Source organism: Panulirus ornatus, chromosome 11 (assembly GCF_036320965.1).
Source record: "Panulirus ornatus isolate Po-2019 chromosome 11, ASM3632096v1, whole genome shotgun sequence".
Classification (NCBI taxonomy): Eukaryota; Metazoa; Arthropoda; class Malacostraca; order Decapoda; family Palinuridae; genus Panulirus; species Panulirus ornatus.
Genome location: NC_092234.1, coordinates 1,824,376 through 1,843,515, shown reverse-complemented (window position 1 = coordinate 1,843,515; position 19,140 = coordinate 1,824,376). Strand labels below are relative to the sequence as shown.

Below are 19,140 nucleotides of genomic sequence, written 5' to 3'. Positions count from 1 at the left end.
GTCTGGTGCACGATAATGTGGCCAGAAGCTGCTGCTTGTGTCTGGTGCACGATAATGTGGCCAGAAGCTGCTGCTTGTGTCTGGTGCACGATAATGTGGCCAGAAGCTGCTGCTTGTGTCTGGTGCACGATAATGTGGCCAGAAGCTGCTGCTTGTGTCTGGTGCACGATAATGTGGCCAGAAGCTGCTGCTTGTGTCTGGTGCACGATAATGTGGCCAGAAGCTGCTGCTTGTGTCTGGTGCACGATAATGTGGCCAGAAGCTGCTGCTCGTGTCTGGTGCACGATAATGTGGCCAGAAGCTGCTGCTTGTGTCTGGTGCACGATAATGTGGCCAGAAGCTGCTGCTTGTGTCTGGTGCACGATAATGTGGCCAGAAGCTGCTGCTCGTGTCTGGTGCACGATAATGTGGCCAGAAGCTGCTGCTCGTGTCTGGTGCACGATAATGTGGCCAGAAGCTGCTGCTTGTGTCTGGTGCACGATAATGTGGCCAGAAGCTGCTGCTCGTGTCTGCTGCACGATAATGAGGCCAGAAGCTGCTGCTTGTGTCTGGTGCACGATAATGTGGCCAGAAGCTGCTGCTTGTGTCTGGTGCACGATAATGTGGCCAGAAGCTGCTGCTTGTGTCTGGTGCACGATAATGTGGCCAGAAGCTGCTGCTTGTGTCTGGTGCACGATAATGTGGCCAGAAGTTGCTGCTCGTGTCTGGTGCACGATAATGTGGCCAGAAGCTGCTGCTTGTGTCTGGTGCACGATAATGTGGCCAGAAGCTGCTGCTTGTGTCTGGTGCACGATAATGTGGCCAGAAGCTGCTGCTTGTGTCTGGGGTTACAAGCAAGACACCGTACAGGCCAGACCTGCTCCCAGCTGACTCCTATCATCACCAGTCTTGAAGACCGTCCTGCCTGGTCGTCGCTGTCAGGAGTTTACAGAGGTCGCTGAAGCTTGGCTTGACCAGTCAGTAACCACACAACTTGTGACACGAAAATCACCAGCCACAAGGACCAGTCAATTATGTACAGTGACGTCACTGGAGAACATACTGAAACACCAATCAGCAATTGTCGGTTTGTCTTTTCAGAAAACACCTACGAGTAAACTCGTTGTTCTCATCGTACATACGTACACGGAATTGACGTTTACCAACTTTCATGACATGTCTACTGATAATGACTTTAGGGAATTGTTGAACTTGTTTACTTACTGATGACCAACGTATTTCTTTCTTGTCCTCCCTTAAGACTGAGGCCTAACCTTGGCCAGGTGGTGGACATTGGCGTGGCTCTACGTATAGTAAATCTACATGATATATCGTTGTCACTTCTCCTATCCATGTGTTCTACTTCAGGTATGGTGATGATATCTTCCATGGTGATTGCTGAGATGGCCTTATTAAAACTTTGTGCCAATCCTGATCATTACGTGGTGACAAGTCTGAACACCTTATTAGTGGTACAATATTTCTTTTTCCTTCAGTCTTGTATATTTAGAGAATCTCTGAGGGTTTGATATGGACCATGATCATCCTAATCTCACCATGTCCCTGGCTTTCCTGTGTCCTATCATTACATTTTCTGTTAACTGGCAGAAGTGTTGGCTAAGACGTAAGTCTTCCCACTTTATCTTTGGTTTACACCTTTATCTTTGCATCGTCCACAAAGGTTCGCTTCAATTTCATGTGAATTGTCGAACGTAATAATAAGAACTTGAACATTTCTTATAATATATAGAAAACGATGATCGCCCACTGTCTGGCCTAGGTTTAGCTCAGCTCCTGAGATTTGGCTGTTGTGTGCTGGGTACATGACGTCATGTCCCTGTGGTAAGCACTGAGAACGGGCATAATGAACCCACATATACCGGTGGATGGTCTGTGGCCCGTTGGTTTAGGGGTATGATTCCTGCTTTGGGTGCAGGAGGTCCCGGGTTCAAATCCCGGACGACGGTCCAAGTAGGTTTGGCTCAGTTGTCGTTATGGCAAGGTGATGGATGACGTCATATGTCAGTGATAACGCGTTATCATGTACAGGTTTTCCTAGTGACTGTTATCATAACGTATAAGTTATCCCAGTGACTGTTATCATAACGTATAAGTTATCCCAGTGACTGTTATCATAACGTATAAGTTATCCCAGTGACTGTTATCATAACGTATAAGTTATCCTAGTAACTGTTATCATAACGTATAAGTTATCCTAGTAACTGTTATCATAACGTATAAGTTATCCTAGTGATTTTTGTCAGAGGTGTTATCATGATGAATGACTGTTATCCTACTGTGGCATGGATGATGTGTTATCCTACTGTGGCATGGATGATGTGTTATCCTACTGTGGTATGGATGATGTGTTATCCTATTGTGGCATGGATGATGTGTTATCCTACTGTGTTATCCTATTGTGGCATGGATGATGTGTTATCCTACTGTGGCATGGATGATGTGTTATCCTACTGTGGCATGGATGATGTGTTATCCTACTGTGGTATGGATGATGTGTTATCCTACTGTGGTATGGATGATGTGTTATCCTACTGTGGCATGGATGATGTGTTATCCTACTGTGGTATGGATGATGTGTTATCCTACTGTGGTATGGATGATGTGTTATCGTGCTGTGGCATGGATGATGTGTTATCCTACTGTGGCATGGATGATGTGTTATCCTACTGTGGCATGGATGATGTGTTATCCTACTGTGGTATGGATGATGTGTTATCCTACTGTGGTATGGATGATGTGTTATCCTACTGTGGCATGGATGATGTGTTATCCTACTGTGGTATGGATGATGTGTTATCCTACTGTGGTATGGATGATGTGTTATCGTGCTGTGGCATGGATGATGTGTTATCCTACTGTGGTATGGATGATGTGTTATCCTACTGTGGTATGGATGATGTGTTATCCTACTGTGGTATGGATGATGTGTTATCGTGCTGTGGCATGGATGATTTGTTATCCTACTGTGGTATGGATGATGTGTTATCCTACTGTGGTATGGATGATGTGTTGTCCTACTCTGGTATGGATGATGTGTTATCATAATGGCTACTATGTTACCCTAATGACTGTTTGGTGGTTGACGTGTTACCTGATGACGGTGAAAGCGTACGTGTTATCTGTTGGTTGACGTGTTATCTTGATGGATGACGTGTTATCGTGATGGATGACGTATTATACTGATGGTTAACATGTTATGCTTATGGGTAACGTGTTATCTTGATGCAGAGGTGTTATCTGGATGGGTGAGATGTAAGGGTACTGATACAACATTATAGTTACATCTTCATATACATGATGGGGAGTTGAGTGTCACTACTCTTGCCTACACACATACATTTCCCTAAGTTGTCTTGTCTCACCGATGGTAAGACGCGTGAACGTTGCACGAGTCTCTCGCAGCACGCTGGCCAGTGTCAGCTGGTCCCGCACGTGGGTTTGTTTTGACTCTTACTTAGCTTGTCTTATGAGTCTGGTTAAGGTTCTGATTATTGCCGTTGGGGCGCGACCTGTAGGTCTTCGAGCGAGAATGACGTGCCACAGTATACCAGCCTGATCCTCCAGCAGCAAGATGTACACATCCTGGCAGGTGTACCACACTCATCACTACCTCAGGTACTCGCCTGCCAACCCCGCTCTGGTTCCAACTTCTTTTTCCACATTTTTTTTTTTTGTGTGACTTTCAGAAAGTGAATCCAGAGTGAGAGGTAACATACGTGACTCTTGAAGGTAGTGAAGAAACATTCGGGTTTTCTGAATAATCCAAAACATGTGTGAAACTCGGTCGGTGCCTGGCTCACTCTCTCTCTATGCAGACTCCACCAGAGGGAGGCTGGCTCTCGTGGGATAACAAGCCCAGCCTCCTAGACCCAGTGCATAGTTGCCATCATCACCGACCTAGAGCACATAGGCCGCACCGCCTGAGTTGTTGGGAGGTTTAATCTCAAACAACAACAGAGTCCGCACAAAGTTTGAGGTGTCACAACAGCTAATGGTCGAGTCTCCCTCACAAACATAAGGTAACTCATGTTACCACAACATAAACGAGGAATCATCCAGAGCCAATCGTAAAACTTCCGTCCTAATGGATGATACGAGGCGAAAGAAAATATTGTAAAATTGAGAATCTTCAGTACACTGTCAGAACACTGTCAGAATCTTCAGTATTCACCAGAACACTGTCAGAATCTTCAGTATCCCTAGAGAAGCGCAGAAAGACTCCAGTAAAGAACGTTAACAATCTCCTGTATTCGTTTAGAAATTCAATGAATTCCCAAAAAATGGCCAAATATCCAATTTCTACCATTTAAGTCGGAGAATGTTCGCTTCTTTCTGCTTCACTGTTGTTTCTTCGTCTATGTTGGTTAGCAGTGTTGAGACCCACTATTATTTTCCAGCAGATGACTCATAGACCATCTGGTCTACTGTTGTCCTACATTACTCGTACTCACGAGTCTCCTAACCTCCAATAATCACAAAGGTATTTATGGAGCTGAAACATGGTTTTTGGCAGAGGACGTGAGAAACCCTCATACGTTAATTCATTTATTTTTTCATTATCATTATTTATTTATTTATTCATTTATTTTTAAGCACACTGCTGCTAGCGGTCTATCATACCTTTGCCGTAGTAAGACAACTTCCTACGTCAAAATGGGATGGTCCAATGCCGTGACCAGGATTCGAACCTGGGTTATTGCGGCCACAACGCAATGTACTAACCACTATACGATCACGGCCACTTGGTTAACAGTCTGTTCGAAAATCCTTCCATTTTTCTTGTCAAACTGTGAAAAAAAGTTTCATTGGAAAAGGCAATCGTTACTTGAATACATTTTATATATAAATACATTACCTGCGTAAGTACAGGACCACATGTTTGTGACAATTTCCATTTAAAGATTGAGCTCCTTCCAATTTAGCTGATGGTCATATTGATGACTTGGTCAACTTATCATCACCTACACATGGCTGAGGCTGGAGTTGATAAGATTTGGTTTGGCCGCAATGTGCTAGGCTAAGTTTTGAATTGGTGTTGATGTATTTAACTCAAGTCTGGTTCGTTCAACCAATAAATTTATTTACTTCTGTAATTGAAAGCTGTTTATTTTTAAATTAGGATGAGTTGATTTAGGGCAAGTTTGGTTAATCAACTTTTGTTAAGTTAGTATAAGGTACGTTGGGCTAATCTAAGATAGATTAAGTTAATTTAGTTCTGATGTAGGTGTTAGGAGATGAGCTTATTATGATAAGTTAGTCTTTTTATAACAAGTTCGTCTCATAACACCTACATCTAACCTAAATAATTATTATCAGTACGGAATCTGAAGCCTTCCACGTTTGTATGGATTGTCCGGCAGTGGGTATAAACACTATTTCGACAAGATAGTTTGAAAGTTATAACTGTATAAACGTAATAACAGTAGTGGGATTCATACGACCCGTAAGAAAACATCTGAAGTACTCTGTTAATGACTAATGGAAGATAAACATTTAACCTTATTACAGAATAGTATTATGTAGAGTTGGTAATAACTGATGTATTACCACAATATACCTCCTGTGCTGGGTAACGTTTGAGCTGATGACGTATATCTATGCACGATGACTGTCAGGACGACACAGGGAAGTTATCGGGATGGTCAGCACGACACAAGGAAGTTATCGGGATGGTCAGGACGACACATGGAAGTTATCGGGATGGTCAGGACGACACATGGAAGTTATAGGGATGGTCAGGACGACACATGGAAGTTACAGGAATGGTCAGTACGACACAGGGAAGTTATAGGAATGGTCAGGACGACACAGGGAAGTTATAGGAATGGTCAGGACGACACAGGGAAGTTATAGGGATGGTCAGGACGACACAGGGAAGGTATAGGGATGGTGAGGACGACACAGGGAAGGTATAGGGGTGGTCAGGACGACACAGGGAAGTTATAGGGATGGTCAGGACGACACAGGGAAGGTATAGGGATGGTCAGGACGACACATGGAAGTTATAGGGGTGGTCAGGACGACATATGGAAGTTACAGGGATGGTCAGGACGACACATGGAAGTTATAGGGATGGTCAGGACGACACATGGAAGTTATAGGGATGGTCAGGACGACACATGGAAGTTATAGGGATGGTCAGGACGACACAGGGAAGTTATAGGGATGGTCAGGACGACACATGGAAGTTATAGGGATGGTCAGGACGACACAGGGAAGTTATAGGGATGGTCAGGACGACACAGGGAAGGTATAGGGATGGTCAGGACGACACAGGGAGAGTTATAGGGATGGTCAGAACGACACATGAAAGTTATGGGGATGGTCAGGACGACACAAGGAAGGTACGAGAATGAAACAGAAACGTAGATGATGTTAAGAAATGTAAACAAGTGTAAGGTCCTGCTCTTAGGTCGAAATTTCAATTTAGAACGAACATGTGGAATTTGGAAAAACGGAAGGTGCAAATAATAGATTTAAACAGAATCACATATGTTTTCTATGAGAGGTGTCATTACATAACAGAAAACAGGCGAGGCATAACTTAGATAAATTGAAGTTATTATAAGAAGGCAATTCCAAAGAACTAGTAGTAAACCTTTAATTTACTTTTTGTCTTGAATATATATATATATATATATATATATATATATATATATATATATATATATATATATATATATATATATATATTCCTATGAGTCCACGGGGAAAAATGAAACGCGCAAAGTTGTGGTCCTTTCCAATATATATATATATATATATATATATATATATATATATATATATATATATATATATATATATATATATATAATCCTTGGGGATAGGGGATTAAGAATACTACCCACGTATTCCCTGCGTGTCGTAGAAGGCGACTAAAAGGGGAGGGAGCGGGGGGCTGGAAATCCTCCCCTCTCGTTTTTTTTTTTTTTTCCAAAAGAAGGAACAGAGGGGGCCAGGTGAGGATATTCTAAAAAAGGCCCAGTCCTCTGTTCCTAACGCTACCTTGCTAACGTGGGAAATGGCGAATAGTTTAAAAAAAAGAAATATATATATATATATATATATATATATATATATATATATATATATATATATATATATATATATATATATATATATTATCCCTGGAGATAGGGGAGAAAGAATACTTCCCACGTATTCCCTGCGTGTCGTAGAAGGCGACTAAAAGGGGAGGGAGCGGGGGGCTGGAAATCCTCCCCTCTCGTTTTTTTTTTAATTTTCCAAAAGAAGGAACAGAGAATTGGGCCAGGTGAGGGTATTTCCTCAAAGGCCCAGTCCTCTGTTCTTAACGCTACCTCGCTAATGCGGGAAATGGCGAATAGTTTGAAAAGAAAAGAATATATATTGAATAATTTCTCCGGAATTTTTCCTTGACCCTATCTTGAAATTTACTTATGTGCATTGGTTAAAGATTTTAAGTTGTTGCATCACAAGAGTCAGTACTACAGTTCTTTCAAGAAATAACAGAATTATATAGTTAAGCAGTTGGAGAGTTTGGGGATGGTGTGGCGAGGGAGATGAATACGAAGGTTTTGGAGAGAAGAGTAGGTGTCAGCCTGTGGTTTCGGTGCATTACTCATGACAGAGACTGAGTGTGAACTGATGTGGCCTTTGTTGTCTTTTCCTAGCGCTACCTCGCGCGCGCGCGGTGAGAGGGGGGGGGGGGGGGGGTACCATTTCATGGGTGGCAGGGTGGCGACGCGAATGGATGAAGGCAACAAGTGTGAATATGTACATGTGTATATGTGTATGTGTCTTTTATGTATATGTATGTATACGTTGAAATGTATAGGTATGTATATGTGCGTGTGTGGGCGCGTATGTAAATACCTGTGTGTGGGCGGGTTGGGCCATTCTTACGTCTGTTCCCTCGTATTTTAGATATCTGGGAGTGGATTTGGCAGCGGATGGAACCATGGAAGCGGAAGTGAATGATGGGGGGGGGGGGGCAAAGTTCTTGGAGCGTTGAAGAATGTGTGGAAGTCAAGAACGTTATCTTGGAAAGCAAAAATGGGTATGTTTGAAACAATGATATATGGTTGCGAGGCGTGTGCTATAGATAGAGTTGTGCGGAGGAGGGTGGATGTGCTGGAAATGAGATGTTTGAGGACAATATGTGGTGTGAGGTGGTTTGATCGAGTAATTGATGAAAGGGTAAGAGAGATGTGTGGTAATAAAAAGAGTGTGGTTGAGAGAGCAGAAGAGGGTGTTTTGAAATGGTTTGGTCACATGCAGAGAATGAGTGAGGAAAGATTGACCAAGAGGATATATGTGTCAGAGGTGAAGGGAACGAGAAGTGGGAGACCAAATTGGAGGTGGAAAGATGGAGTGAAAAGGATTTTGAGTAATCGGGGCCTGAACATGCAGGAGGGTGAAAGGCGTGCAAGGAATAGAGTGAATTGGAACGATGTGGTATACCGGGGTCGGCGTGCTGTCAGTGGATTGAACCAGGGCATGTGAAGCGTCTGGGGTAAACCATGGAAAGTTCTGTGGGGCCTGGATGTGGAAAGGGAGCTGTGGTTTCGGTGCATTATTACATGACAGCTAGAGACTGAGTGTGAACGAATGGGGCCTTTGTTGTCTTTTCCTAGCGCTACCTCGCACACATGAGGGGGGAGGGGGATGTTATTCTATGTGTGGCGAGGTGGCGATGGGAATTAATAAAGGCAGACTGTGAATTGTGTGCATGTGTATATATGTATATGTCTGTGTGTGTATTTATATGTGTACATTGAGATGTATGGGTATGGATATTTGCGTGCGTGGACGTGTATGTATATACATGTGTATGGGGGTGGGTTGGGCCATTTCTTTCGTCTGTTTCCTTGCGCTACCTCGCTAATGCGGGATATATATATATATATATATATATATATATATATATATATATATATATATATATATATATATATATATATATGATATTGGAAAGGATCACGGGAAAAATGAAACACTTGGGGACTTATCGTGTTCCATTTTCCCCGTGGACTCATAGAAATATATATATATATATATATATATATATATATATATATATATATATATATATATAATGTGTTATTAAAAGATCTCCTAGCAACTGAAATATGGTGTTCCTTATTGCGCATGCGCAGCTACTATGATTGTGTTGTGTCAATATTCCTCTCCAATATTTATTGGAAAATGATGTGAATTCAGGAGTCTTGGAGCTGATGATCACAGTCTGATCTGAGGAGAAAGTTGCCATCTCCCTCTGGTGCAGGTGTACCCAGGTACACCTGCTACACATGCCGGTATGTGGTGTATCCGGTCTACCCCTGCTCACACATATCTTGTATTTTCTTCACTTGTTTATGAACTACTGGTTCACGAGAGTTTTCGGGTTGAGGTGATTTTCACGACAATGAAGCTTGTATTAAACAGTAGTACAAAAAGAGTGATATTTGGTTGTAGTGTACGCCTGTATTTGGACCTTCCCGTCAGTGTAGTACAGTCCAGCAAAGCCATGTTCTTAGAGCTTTCACTTGGTGCCTGCTGTTATGACCTTTCTGTCCCGTACGTGGCCCTTCTTGTCGGGTTCATACTCATTCTTGCCTGGCCTGCCTCTTCATGATCATTTTAACATATTTCATGTATACGTCTCACGTTGGTCAAGCCCATTCGTATCTTATTCATTAGACACTATCTCGTGTGGGTTGGTACCTCATATCATGTTCAATACACAGTAGCTTATGCTGGAGATGGTTTCTCACGTCTTCTTCACACAAACTCATGTAAGTTATGGTTCCTCGTGTCAAGTGCTTTCTAGCTCATGTTGGAAATTAATCTTTGTATCAAGTTCACGAAGCACTACCTTATGCTAGGGGTTGTTCCTAGTGTCATATTAGTACTCACTAGCTCTTACTTGGGATGCTTCCTCATGTCATGGTCATACACAGTAGCTCATGCTACAGAGGGTTTGTCATTTAATATTCATTACCTACTAGCTAATGCTGGGGATATTTCCTCATGTTTAGGTATTTTAAATCTAACTCTCAGGTTTGTGTCCTGCATGGGTAGGACCCACACCAGTTAATACTTCTGTACAAGCTAACGTCAGTGCTGGGAAGGGAATTCCTGAGCTATGCACAGAATCATTGTTTAGCTTTCATTACATCTAGGCTCCACAGTGGCTGGAAGAGGTTAGATTTGTTTGGCATTGGCCCCATGCTAACTAATCCTGCCTTATATTGGCAGGTTCCTGCTGTGCTCAGATCCTGCACTTGCTTAGAGAAGGATGGTCTTTTGTGATGTCTAACGTTGACATCAGTTCAAATATTTCTTTTGGAATTTGCCACCCAGCTATGAGGGAAATTTTATGATATTGTATTTTGAAATATGTATGGGTAATCAGTTCATGGAAAAATCAAGTTTTTGAGATATTCCATTATCCAACAGAAACAGCAGCAGGCTGCGCCATATGTATGAAGATTGGGCAACATGAGTGGAAAATTATCCCCTGTAATATATAAACAGCAATCAGAAAAAACTCCCTTAAATTTTAGCAAACACCAGTTTTTCCTTTTATATTCATTACCAGATTTTTTTGTGAGTATGTGCATGTAAATTCTTCTCTGATTACATTTTAATAGCCTTCTAACATCCACATATTGTTTTTTGCCTTCCCTTAACATTTGAGGCTTTTGCATCCTGAAAGATGTTTTTTAATCTCAACAGAGTGAGAGAGAAACAGCATGAAAGTAAATTCATATCTGCAATATTCACTTAAGAGTTACTACTCCAGTTATCTTGAGATAAGAGGGGAGAGTGTTGTTCTTAAGAGTGTCTTGGTACATTTATATATTTTTATGCCACATGTATTGATGGAATGATTATTTTACTTTTTTCATACATGCTCACTGTTTTCTACATTTGTGAGAAAGTGCCAGGAACAAAGACCACATTTGCTTACATCCATTCCCTATCTGTTCAGACTTCCTAAGTATTGCAGATAATTCAACTAAATCCTGTTTCCTGCACTTCTCTTACCCAAATTTGCATATTTTTTAGTGACTAAACATTATATCCAGTATGATATTTTTTTTGTGAGACATTCATTTGTCTAAGTTATATGATACTGCAATTTGCTATTACATATGATATGGGTTTAAAACCATTTCTCTCCAATGCAGATGAAACAATAATTATTCGCCAAACCACATTTTTACCTTTTAGTCACCTTCTACGATACGCAGGGAATATGTGGGAAGTATTCATTCTCCCCTATCCCCAGAGATATATTTTTTTCTTTCAAACTATTCGCCATTTCCCGCATTAGCAAGGTAGCGTTAAGAACAGAGGACTGGGCCTCTGAGGGAAATCCTCCCCTCTCGTTTTTTTAATTTTCCAGAAGAGGAACAGAGAAGGGGGCCAAGTGAGGATATTCCCTCAAAGGCTCAGTCCTCTGTTCTTAACACTACCTTGCTAATGCAGGAAATGGTGAATAGTATGAATATATATATATATATATATATATATATATATATATATATATATATATATATTTTTTTTTTTTTTTCGCTGTCTCCAGCGTTTGCGAGGTAGCGCAAGGAAACAGACGAAAGAAATGGCCCAACCCACCCCCATACACATGTATATACATACGTCCACACACGCAAATATACATACCTACACAGCTTTCCATGGTTTACCCCAGACGCTTCACATGCCCTGATTCAATCCACTGACAGCACGTCGACCCCGGTATACCACATCGATCCAATTCACTCTATTCCTTGCCCTCCTTTCACCCTCCTGCATGTTCAGGCCCCGATCACACAAAATCTTTTTCACTCCATCTTTCCACCTCCAGTTTGGTCTCCCACTTCTCATCGTTCCCTCCCTGGGGATAGGGGATTAAGAATACTTCCCACGTATTCCCTGCGTGTCGTAGAAGGTGACTAAAAGGGGAGGGAGCGGGGGGCTGGAAATCCTCCCCTCTTTTTTTTTTTTTTCTCCTCCAAAAGAAGGAACAGAGGGGGCCAGGTGAGGATATTCCAAAAAAGGCCCAGTCCTCTGTTTTTAACACTACCTCACTAACGCGGGAAATAGCGAATAGTTTAAAAGAAAGAAAAGAATATATATATATATATATATATATATATATATATATATATATATATATATATATATATATTGCGCTACCTCGCAAACGCGGGAGACAGCAAAAAAAAAAAAAATATATATATATATATATATATATATATATATCCCTGGGGATAGGGGAGAAAGAGTAATTCCCATGTATTCCCTGCGTGTCGTAGAAGGCGACTAAAAGGGAAGGGAGCGGGGGGCTGGAAATCCTCCCCTCTTTTTTTTTTTTTTTTTTTTTTTTTTTTTCAAAGAAGGAACAGAGAAGGGGGCAAAGTGAGGATATTCCCTCAAAGGCCCAGTCCTCTGTTCTTAATGCTACCTCGCTAATGCGGGAAATGGCGAATAGTTTGAAAAGTAAAGAATATATATTGAATAATTTCTCCGGAATTTTTCCTTGACCCTATCTTGAAATTTACTTATGTGCATTGGTTAAAGATTTTAAGTTGTTGCATCACAAGAGTCAGTACTACAGTTCTTTCAAGAAATAACAGAATTATATAGTTAAGCAGTTGGAGAGTTTGGGGATGGTGTGGCGAGGGAGATGAATACGAAGGTTTTGGAGAGAAGAGTAGGTGTCAGCCTGTGGTTTCGGTGCATTACTCATGACAGAGACTGAGTGTGAACTGATGTGGCCTTTGTTGTCTTTTCCTAGCGCTACCTCGCGCGCGCGCGGTGAGAGGGGTGGGGGGGGGGTACCATTTCATGGGTGGCAGGGTGGCGACGCGAATGGATGAAGGCAACAAGTGTGAATATGTACATGTGTATATGTGTATGTGTCTTTTATGTATATGTATGTATACGTTGAAATGTATAGGTATGTATATGTGCGTGTGTGGGCGCGTATGTAAATACCTGTGTGTGGGCGGGTTGGGCCATTCTTACGTCTGTTCCCTCGTATTTTAGATATCTGGGAGTGGATTTGGCAGCGGATGGAACCATGGAAGCGGAAGTGAATGATGGGGGGGGGGGGGGGGGGGCAAAGTTCTTGGAGCGTTGAAGAATGTGTGGAAGTCAAGAACGTTATCTTGGAAAGCAAAAATGGGTATGTTTGAAACAATGATATATGGTTGCGAGGCGTGTGCTATAGATAGAGTTGTGCGGAGGAGGGTGGATGTGCTGGAAATGAGATGTTTGAGGACAATATGTGGTGTGAGGTGGTTTGATCGAGTAATTGATGAAAGGGTAAGAGAGATGTGTGGTAATAAAAAGAGTGTGGTTGAGAGAGCAGAAGAGGGTGTTTTAAAATGGTTTGGTCATATGAAGAGAATGAGTGAGGAAAGATTGACCAAGAGGATATATGTGTCAGAGGTGAAGGGAACGAGAAGTGGGAGACCAAATTGGAGGTGGAAAGATGGAGTGAAAAGGATTTTGAGTAATCGGGGCCTGAACATGCAGGAGGGTGAAAGGCGTGCAAGGAATAGAGTGAATTGGAACGATGTGGTATACCGGGGTCGGCGTGCTGTCAATGGATTGAACCAGGGCATGTGAAGCGTCTGGGGTAAACCATGGAAAGTTCTGTGGGGCCTGGATGTGGAAAGGGAGCTGTGGTTTCGGTGCATTATTACATGACAGCTAGAGACTGAGTGTGAACGAATGGGGCCTTTGTTGTCTTTTCCTAGCGCTACCTCGCACACATGAGGGGGGAGGGGGATGTTATTCTATGTGTGGCGAGGTGGCGATGGGAATTAATAAAGGCAGACTGTGAATTGTGTGCATGTGTATATATGTATATGTCTGTGTGTGTATTTATATGTGTACATTGAGATGTATGGGTATGGATATTTGCGTGCGTGGACGTGTATGTATATACATGTGTATGGGGGTGGGTTGGGCCATTTCTTTCGTCTGTTTCCTTGCGCTACCTCGCTAATGCGGGATATATATATATATATATATATATATATATATATATATATATATATATATATATATATATATATATATATATGATATTGGAAAGGATCACGGGAAAAATGAAACACTTGGGGACTTATCGTGTTCCATTTTCCCCGTGGACTCATAGAAATATATATATATATATATATATATATATATATATATATATATATATATATATATATAATGTGTTATTAAAAGATCTCCTAGCAACTGAAATATGGTGTTCCTTATTGCGCATGCGCAGCTACTATGATTGTGTTGTGTCAATATTCCTCTCCAATATTTATTGGAAAATGATGTGAATTCAGGAGTCTTGGAGCTGATGATCACAGTCTGATCTGAGGAGAAAGTTGCCATCTCCCTCTGGTGCAGGTGTACCCAGGTACACCTGCTACACATGCCGGTATGTGGTGTATCCGGTCTACCCCTGCTCACACATATCTTGTATTTTCTTCACTTGTTTATGAACTACTGGTTCACGAGAGTTTTCGGGTTGAGGTGATTTTCACGACAATGAAGCTTGTATTAAACAGTAGTACAAAAAGAGTGATATTTGGTTGTAGTGTACGCCTGTATTTGGACCTTCCCGTCAGTGTAGTACAGTCCAGCAAAGCCATGTTCTTAGAGCTTTCACTTGGTGCCTGCTGTTATGACCTTTCTGTCCCGTACGTGGCCCTTCTTGTCGGGTTCATACTCATTCTTGCCTGGCCTGCCTCTTCATGATCATTTTAACATATTTCATGTATACGTCTCACGTTGGTCAAGCCCATTCGTATCTTATTCATTAGACACTATCTCGTGTGGGTTGGTACCTCATATCATGTTCAATACACAGTAGCTTATGCTGGAGATGGTTTCTCACGTCTTCTTCACACAAACTCATGTAAGTTATGGTTCCTCGTGTCAAGTGCTTTCTAGCTCATGTTGGAAATTAATCTTTGTATCAAGTTCACGAAGCACTACCTTATGCTAGGGGTTGTTCCTAGTGTCATATTAGTACTCACTAGCTCTTACTTGGGATGCTTCCTCATGTCATGGTCATACACAGTAGCTCATGCTACAGAGGGTTTGTCATTTAATATTCATTACCTACTAGCTAATGCTGGGGATATTTCCTCATGTTTAGGTATTTTAAATCTAACTCTCAGGTTTGTGTCCTGCATGGGTAGGACCCACACCAGTTAATACTTCTGTACAAGCTAACGTCAGTGCTGGGAAGGGAATTCCTGAGCTATGCACAGAATCATTGTTTAGCTTTCATTACATCTAGGCTCCACAGTGGCCGGAAGAGGTTAGATTTGTTTGGCATTGGCCCCATGCTAACTAATCCTGCCTTATATTGGCAGGTTCCTGCTGTGCTCAGATCCTGCACTTGCTTAGAGAAGGATGGTCTTTTGTGATGTCTAACGTTGACATCAGTTCAAATGTTTCTTTTGGAATTTGCCACCCAGCTATGAGGGAAATTTTATGATATTGTATTTTGAAATATGTATGGGTAATCAGTTCATGGAAAAATCAAGTTTTTAAGATATTCCATTATCCAACAGAAACAGCAGCAGGCTGCGCCATATGTATGAAGATTGGGCAACATGAGTGGAAAATTATCCCCTGTAATATATAAACAGCAATCAGAAAAAACTCCCTTAAATTTTAGCAAACACCAGTTTTTCCTTTTATATTCATTACCAGATTTTTTTGTGAGTATGTGCATGTAAATTCTTCTCTGATTACATTTTAATAGCCTTCTAACATCCACATATTGTTTTTTGCCTTCCCTTAACATTTGAGGCTTTTGCATCCTGAAAGATGTTTTTTAATCTCAACAGAGTGAGAGAGAAACAGCATGAAAGTAAATTCATATCTGCAATATTCACTTAAGAGTTACTACTCCAGTTATCTTGAGATAAGAGGGGAGAGTGTTGTTCTTAAGAGTGTCTTGGTACATTTATATATTTTTATGCCACATGTATTGATGGAATGATTATTTTACTTTTTTCATACATGCTCACTGTTTTCTACATTTGTGAGAAAGTGCCAGGAACAAAGACCACATTTGCTTACATCCATTCCCTATCTGTTCAGACTTCCTAAGTATTGCAGATAATTCAACTAAATCCTGTTTCCTGCACTTCTCTTACCCAAATTTGCATATTTTTTAGTGACTAAACATTATATCCAGTATGATATTTTTTTTGTGAGACATTCATTTGTCTAAGTTATATGATACTGCAATTTGCTATTACATATGATATGGGTTTAAAACCATTTCTCTCCAATGCAGATGAAACAATAATTATTCGCCAAACCACATTTTTACCTTTTAGTCACCTTCTACGATACGCAGGGAATATGTGGGAAGTATTCATTCTCCCCTATCCCCAGAGATATATTTTTTTCTTTCAAACTATTCGCCATTTCCCGCATCAGCAAGGTAGCGTTAAGAACAGAGGACTGGGCCTCTGAGGGAAATCCTCCCCTCTCGTTTTTTTAATTTTCCAGAAGAGGAACAGAGAAGGGGGCCAAGTGAGGATATTCCCTCAAAGGCTCAGTCCTCTGTTCTTAACACTACCTTGCTAATGCAGGAAATGGTGAATAGTATGAATATATATATATATATATATATATATATATATATATATATATATATATATATATTTTATTTTTTTTTTTTTCGCTGTCTCCAGCGTTTGCGAGGTAGCGCAAGGAAACAGACGAAAGAAATGGCCCAACCCACCCCCATACACATGTATATACATACGTCCACACACGCAAATATACATACCTACACAGCTTTCCATGGTTTACCCCAGACGCTTCACATGCCCTGATTCAATCCACTGACAGCACGTCGACCCCGGTATACCACATCGATCCAATTCACTCTATTCCTTGCCCTCCTTTCACCCTCCTGCATGTTCAGGCCCCGATCACACAAAATCTTTTTCACTCCATCTTTCCACCTCCAGTTTGGTCTCCCACTTCTCATCGTTCCCTCCCTGGGGATAGGGGATTAAGAATACTTCCCACGTATTCCCTGCGTGTCGTAGAAGGCGACTAAAAGGGGAGGGAGCGGGGGGCTGGAAATCCTCCCCTCTTTTTTTTTTTTTTCTCCTCCAAAAGAAGGAACAGAGGGGGCCAGGTGAGGATATTCCAAAAAAGGCCCAGTCCTCTGTTTTTAACACTACCTCACTAACGCGGGAAATAGCGAATAGTTTAAAAGAAAGAAAAGAATATATATATATATATATATATATATATATATATATATATATATATATATATATATATATATATATATATATATTGCGCTACCTCGCAAACGCGGGAGACAGCAAAAAAAAAATATATATATATATATATATATATATATATATATATATCACTGGGGATAGGGGAGAAAGAGTAATTCCCATGTATTCCCTGCGTGTCGTAGAAGGCGACTAAAAGGGAAGGGAGCGAGGGGCTGGAAATCCTCCCCTCTTTTTTTTTTTTTTTTTTTTCAAAGAAGGAACAGAGAAGGGGGCAAAGTGAGGATATTCCCTCAAAGGCCCAGTCCTCTGTTCTTAATGCTACCTCGCTAATGCGGGAAATGGCGAATAGTATAAAAGAAAGAAAAAAAAGATATATATATATATATATATATATATATATATATATATATATATATATATATATATATATATATATATTATCCCTGGGGATAGGGGAGAAAGAATACTTCCCACGTATTCCCTGCGTGTCGTAGAAGGCGACTAAAAGGGAAGGGAGCGGGGGGCTGGAAATCCTCCCCTCTCGTTTTTTTTTAATTTTCCAAAAGAAGGAACAGAGAAGGGGGCCAGGTGAGGATAATCCCTCAAAGGCCCAGTCCTCTGTTCTTAACGCTACCTCACTATCGCGGGAAATGGCGAATAGTATGAAAAAAAAAATATATATATATATATATATATATATATATATATATATATATATATATATATATATATGTGTGTGTGTGTGTACGTGTAGGAAGAGAGGAAAGTGATTGGTTCTCAGTGAATGTAGGTTTGCGGCAGGGGTGTGTGATGTCTCCATGGTTGTTTAATTTGTTTATGGATGGGGTTGTTAGGGAGTTAAATGCAAGAGTTTTGGAAAGAGGGGCAAGTATGAAGTCTGTTGGGGATGAGAGAGCTTGGGAAGTGAGTCAGTTGTTGTTCGCTGATGATACAGCGCTGGTGGCTGATTCATGTGAGAAACTGCAGAAGCTGGTGACTGAGTTTGGTAAAGTGTGTGGAAGAAGAAAGTTAAGAGTAAATGTGAATAAGAGCAAGGTTATTAGGTACAGTAGGGTTGAGGGTCAAGTCAATTGGGAGGTGAGTTTGAATGGAGAAAAACTGGAGGAAGTGAAGTGTTTTAGATATCTGGGAGTGGATCTGGCAGCGGATGGAACCATGGAAGCGGAAGTGGATCATAGGGTGGGGGAGGGGGCGAAAATTCTGGGGGCCTTGAAGAATGTGTGGAAGTCGAGAACATTATCTCGGAAAGCAAAAATGGGTATGTTTGAAGGAATAGTGGTTCCAACAATGTTGTATGGTTGCAAGGCGTAGGCTATGGATAGAGTTGTGCGCAGGAGGATGAATGTGCTGGAAATGAGATGTTTGAGGACAATGTGTGGTGTGAGGTAGTTTGATCGAGTGAGTAACGTAAGGGTAAGAGAGATGTGTGGAAATAAAAAGAGCGTGGTTGAGAGAGCAGAAGAGGGTGTTTTGAAATGGTTTGGGCACATGGAGAGAATGAGTGAGGAAAGATTGACGAAGAGGATATATGTGTCGGAGGTGGAGGGAACGAGGAGAAGTGGGAGACCAAATTGGAGGTGGAAAGATGGAGTGAAGAAGATTTTGTGTGATCGGGGCCTGAGCATGCAGGAGGGCGAAAGGTGGGCAAGGAATAGAGTGAATTGGATCGATGTGGTATACCGGGGTTGACGTGCTGTCAGTGGATTAAATCAGGGCATGTGAAGTGTCTGGGGTAAACCATGGAAAGTTGTATGGGGCCTGGATGTGGAAAGGGAGCTGTGGTTTCGGGCATTATTGCGTGGCAGCTAGAGACTGGGGCCTTTGTTGTCTT

General features: G+C 41.4%; 1 protein-coding gene and 1 non-coding gene across 11 annotated transcripts in view; one reads left to right on the top strand and one right to left on the bottom strand.

Annotated features, from left to right (window-relative positions):
* The window catches only part of LOC139751179 (uncharacterized), a 129,099-nt gene that overhangs the window by 65,970 nt on the left and 43,989 nt on the right, over window positions 1-19,140 (top strand). For 2 of the 10 annotated variants that reach the window (XR_011713292.1, XR_011713291.1), the window contains exon 1: window positions 14,300-14,440. The exons of 3 other annotated variants lie outside the window; for them this stretch is intronic. The gene's annotated coding sequence lies outside the window, so the exon portion shown is untranslated. Of the gene's footprint in view, window positions 1-14,283; window positions 14,441-14,520; window positions 14,536-14,634; window positions 14,921-19,140 lie in introns of those variants that run through there. 5 more of the 10 variants (XR_011713296.1, XR_011713293.1, XM_071666301.1 and 2 more) reach the window with 4 other exon arrangements.
* Window positions 4,668-4,739, bottom strand: TRNAH-GUG (transfer RNA histidin (anticodon GUG)). Its single transcript has one exon. It is a non-coding gene; the product is annotated as a tRNA-His (tRNA).